The following is a 6,000-nucleotide window of genomic DNA, read 5'->3' as shown; positions in this document are numbered from 1 at the left end:
TTTCTGGGGCACTCCAACAGAACATTCAACTTTTAATGAAGACCTAGAAGAGACTCCAACTAACCCCATTAGTATCCAAGAGGTCCTGGCATCACACCTACTATTGTCAATCACGGATTTTGATGATCCGCCGAATTCATTCAATGACCTACTAACAGACTTGGAACTGAAGACTGACAGTACGATAGACAGTGGCCTAAAAAACAAATCCAAATGGACACCTACATTGCCTAGTGGTAACACCATTGACACTTTCTATAAACTCGTATTGGATGACATCAACAAGTATGAGAATAAAATCTCGAAACAGGGACTTAAAATCAAAGACAATCTAACCAGAGAAGAAAGAATAGCGTTGAAAACTCTGAGTGATAACCAGGACATTGTCATCCGTGAAGCAGATAAAGGAGGGAACGTAGTTGTCATGAATAGAATAGACTACAACACAGAAATCTTCTCTCAACTTTCTGACAATTCCTGTTATGAAGCTATTCCCAATAATCCCATGGGTCCTGTAACAATACTGATCAACAACCATTTGAGAGAATGGAAAGAGGCAGGTTTGATTAATGATGCTGAATACATGTTCCTAAAAGTCACACGTCCATCCTATCCGTGGCTTTATACCCTGCCGAAAGTCCATAAAACCGCATCCTTTCCCCCTGGCAGACCAATCGTATCGGGGATTGGTGGTCCAACAGAGAGACTCTCCCAATACGTGGACAAATTCTTGAGTCCACTGGTGAAAAATTTGCCATCCTATATTCAGGATTCTAAACATATCTTGAGTATTTTAACGGACATCACATGGCAACCTGGATTGATAATGGCGACCCTTGACGTGGTTTCGCTTTATACCTCCATTGAACCAGACCTGGGATTACGGGCGGTTACAAAAGCATTAAACACCAGACCAATCACTTTGCTCGAACACACCAAGATGCTGATAACGATGATGGATATCATTTTAAATCAGAATTTCTTTGTATTTGACAAAAAATGGTACAGACAAACTAGGGGAGTAGCCATGGGCTCAAGGTTTTCCCCTTCTTTTGCTAATATCTACATGGGAGCTCTTGAAGCTAATATGATCTGGAGCATTAAGGGCAGCAAATGGATTGATAATATTTTGTACTGGGGTCGCTACATAGACGATTGCCTCTTAATATGGTCAGGATCAGAAACTACACTTGAAGAATTCTGTTTATATTTAAATGACAATGAGATGAACATGCGCTTCACCACACATATCAGCACCTCAAAGGTATCCTTTCTGGACTTAGAACTATACATCAAGGATGGTATTCTACATAGTAGATTATTCCGCAAAGAAACAGCATGTAACTCAATACTTCACAACAACAGTTGTCATCCTAATCATCAAAAAAACGGAATCCCTTATGGAGAATTCATACGAGCAAGACGGAACTGTAGTGAAGAACAGGAATTTGAAACTTGTTTACAGGACATGCAGTCCAGGTTTTCGAACAGAGGTTATAATCCTCAAATCATTTCCAAGGCTGACAAAAAGATCAAAAAAACAAGCAGGGAATCAACTTTGGCAGCCAGACGCCCAAGAACTGATAATAAACAACAACCAGTGAGACTTGTCACAGACTTCAATGAATTGAGTCCTGTAGTACGAAAGAGTTTCCAAAAACATTGGGGTATCCTTAGTGCAGACAGAACATTAACTGATGTTATAGGTAATCATCCTCAAATTACCTTTCGCAAAGGGAGGAATCTCAAGAATAGACTAAGTCCAACTGTGCCCAAAGCTACTAGGACTTGTGATTGGTTGACTCAAAAGTCTAAAGGCTTCTTCAAATGCGGTATGTGCCCAATGTGCAGATGGGCTAACCATGGAACTAAGACATTTGAGGATCACAGATCTAAACAGTATACAATCAACACAAACATTAACTGTAACACAAAGTTTACAGTGTACATCATTGAATGTGCCTGTAAAAGCAGATATGTGGGAAGTACGATTAGGGCACTCAAAGAACGCATCAGAGAACATGCCAGAGCATATGCCACTAAGGACCCAAGATACCCCATGGCCATACATATGGCCTCTTGTCCTTCACAAGGAGAGGTCAAATCATTTACCTTCTATGGCATTGATGTGGTACAACCTTCAGTAAGAGGTGGAAACAGGGAACTCCGCCTTAGAAGGCAAGAAGCACTATGGATCATGCGTCTGGACACTACAAACAGAGGCCAAAACACAGATGATGAACTACATTTCTTCCTAGGTTCGGACCAATAGGATGCTCCCATATCAATCATTAAGTATTTATACTGTACTACGAAGATAGTGTGCAGTTGAACCTGTAATGAGAAACACTATGGTATTATTTTGTGGATCTGAATTCATTGAAATTTTCAGTCTATGATGACATGTATAACTGAGATGTGCGAATGAATTTGTTAGAAATGTGGAATGATTAACCATGCAAATGATGGCATCATATATTCCCAATGGGATTTCCATCGCTAACAATTGCCCAAAGATTTTGACGGTTCTGTTTTCTTTTCCTCCCAAGTGGGAGTTGCTCTTCAACTTTCTGCCGATTTTATTAACAAAAAGTGGTAATAGTTCCATTTTATTATGTTAGACTCTATAGATACTCCAACTGCTTTTAGGGGTCACTCTCACCACTAGAGCTCAACCCTTGCCGGCTGCAAAGGAAATTACAAATAATTTTCATATGACCATTCTATTCTAGAATAACCCTTGGTGAGTCTGGGTTTTCTCCACTCACTAAACCAAATATTTTGAAGACTTTAGATACTTCTGTGACTTCACTTTCATACAGGAGTTGAAGCGCACTAATATACGCTATACTAGTCCCTGATGCCTCTGACATAATTGGGATCATACTGGACCTAAAACCACGCAGAGAAGTATTCTTCCGTAAATTTCCTTCATGTAAACCTTCCTCCCCGTCCTTCACTTTTTATTGGGTTTCAGATTAATAGCTTAGTATTTTGACCCGGTTCGAGTTTACTTATATAAATTCTTCCTCTACTTTCGTATTTTTGATCTGTCACTTAGATTCCGCCCAAGAGGGGAGTCTTGTCATGAATGAGAGTAACTCTTCTAAATTTTGCCGGCAACTCCGCAAACTGAGCATTCTAGTCTTTTTTTGGAAACTGCCCTATGTTAATGGGCGTGATCCGCGTTCTGTTTGTTCCCGCACTTGGAAACTGGAGCTGCACCAAGCTCAACCCACGGGCAACAAACGGGTAAGATTTTGGAGCGATCTCTTTGGAGATCATTGCCTTTCTTCATACGCTTTAGCCAACTACTTATACCACCTTGGAAAATTTCCCTTTTTTCATTTTCAGCCCCTAAATACTGACGCTGTGTAACCCCACACGCTACCCCTATTCTGACGAAACGGAAACCGAAAATCATCGGTACCGCTCTCGTGTTTACTGAAACTACCCGATTAGGACCGGGACGGAATTATCACCGGTCACCCGGTGAGTCTATCCTATAGTACTTATGACTATGTTCTCATGTCTATTTAAACGCTTGTATTGTACCGACAATCACCATGTCTTTCTGATTGTGATTTATCTTCACTTTTCAGATAACACGCCTCGATCATTTAGATCAGGTAAACAAAAACCCCCATTTTTTTCCCCCGTCTCCCTTATTCTCCGCTTTCCTTTGCAGCTACGTGATTTTAGCCCATTTTCTTTCAGTGCATAGATTGTTACTAACAGGTCTTGAATTACAGCCACTGATATTGATATAGGTAGTGGACACGGTTGGGACTGTGCGTATGCTTTGAACTTTCAAAGGTAATCTGTACCAATTAGTTACAAGAAATATACAATGAATAATGCTTAAAAATTCCGCCTTCTAACCGACACTCACCTATGGACTATGCAGGTTAGCTTTTATGATATGGGAAATTTTATTTTATTTAAATGGTGTGAAATGTTTGTTAGACACGAGGTGGATCTTAAAACGTTTTGAATGTATTCTATACAGTGAATACTTCTAGATAATGATATGTAGAGAATTTTGTACTGTTTATGAATTGAATAATGAAAACGTTTTCTGCCTAATTCCCATATTTTCCCTTGTACAATCCTTGTCTTTGGTTTAATAACACCTTACCGAATTACAGCATGAAGTGGTCATTTAGACTTGGATTTTCAGGCATGATGAAATTATGTTTTGACCCCGCAAAGTGAAATACTCAATAAGGACAAGTCACCGCACAACACAATTGTATGCTTAGTCTAAGCTTGGAACCTTTTATTAATTAGAGGATAAACCAACCGTTTATACACCGTATGTCACCACACACAATCTATTGCACACGTCGTAAGTTCAAACCACAATAATTTAGAAATCTTCTGTGAACAAACATAATCAAAGTCACCTTTTGTCTTTTTCCTACCCTCTTTATTGGTATCCACTTCACTGGTGCCCCTTCCCTCCACACATATTGTGTGTATGTTTTATAATTTTCCTTTTGTTTATTTTTATTTTATTATCATTTGTTTCTTTATACATCCCTTTTAGCCCTGAAGATTCACAGCCACATGCTGTGATGAAACACGTGTAGGCTAGAATGATAGGCACAGTGATTCTGAGAAGAAGAACACTGTTGAGCAATAAAACTTTTGAAAACTCATGTCTGGTTTGATCTATCCCATTGGTTTGGCCATTTGAAGATTGAAATTTGATTGGATACACTAAGTGTGCTCTGGATTCTTGTCCAATCGCTCTGTAAAGAGAACCAGTGCTGCCTCGGTGCAATCAGGGCCGGTTCTAGGATGTTTGGGGCCCTGGCAGAAAGGGAATGTGTGAGGCGGCGGCCTCTCTAAATTGCAGAGACTCATTCAGGGCTGTTTGCATCTGAATAGATGCCCCTGCTCCTGAAGCCACAGCCCCTCCCTCTGTCACCTTCGAGCACCTCTTAACAGCTCATCAAGGGCTGGAGGTGTGAGGCCATCCCGCTGTGCCTCGCCAATGCTGCTGGGTATCTGAGCTTTGGAATAGCCTCGGAGTTCCGACGGGAGGTGGGTGGAAGCTGTGCCCGGTTAAAATTACGGACAAATGGCGTCCGTTAAAGGATCCTTCACGGACAACGGACAGACGGCCGAAATTACGGACTGTCTGTGAAATTTACGGACGGTTGGTCACCCTAGGCTGGAAACTGAGGAGAGTACTCTTGCATAGCGGCTCTGAGCAGGTAATAAGTGAATGTCATCAGTGGGGGTGTCTTTCTAAGCACGTGATGTCAGCTAAGGTCACAAACATGCCATTCTGGTAGGCTTCACCCAGCGTCCGCAGTCCAGCCCGAGTCAGAAGGGTAAGAGCATTATCTTCATGTCTAATGAAGAAGGCATAGTGGAAAATTACTTGCTAGGCTTGACTGGATGGTTTGGGGGGCACCGCACTCTGGCAGGGCGGCCTCCAAGCACCAGGGCAGCTTGGACCAGAACACGCAGCACAGTGGCATAACGAAACTTGAGGGGGCCCCCCTGCAAAGTACATGGAGGGGGCCCCCCATTCTTCACGTCAGTCAAGAGCTCTCAGGCCAGCGCCCCGCCATACTGCAGGGGCTCACCCAAGCCATAATAAAAGGATTCTGGTTCCTCCATTGGTCACATCTGCCCTTTCATTGGGCGATTTACATACATCAGTAAATACTGCTGCTGTGCCCTCCAGCAAAGTTACATAACACTGCCTCCAGCCGGCCCACCAAACACATCCTCCTACTTGATGATTCACCTTCAAGCGAAGCCAGCTCAATTGGCCACCTCCAAACACAGACCACTGCCTTCGTGCCTGCTACTAACACATCCATTAACTCTACCCTCACCCTTACGAAACCCGCAGTTATGCTTTTCCGCCAGCCTTTAAAACCACCCCTCGGATGTCACTATGAAGCTGTGACAGCTGCCCACTGTTCCCCTGTCCACCATCGACAGAAAGACTGATGGCCAGTCCCTATCTAACCACTGCCT

The sequence above is a fragment of the Lissotriton vulgaris genome, chromosome 8, assembly GCF_964263255.1.
Source record: "Lissotriton vulgaris chromosome 8, aLisVul1.2, whole genome shotgun sequence".
NCBI classification, from domain to species: Eukaryota; Metazoa; Chordata; class Amphibia; order Caudata; family Salamandridae; genus Lissotriton; species Lissotriton vulgaris.
Note: the sequence above shows the minus strand (reverse complement) of the source record.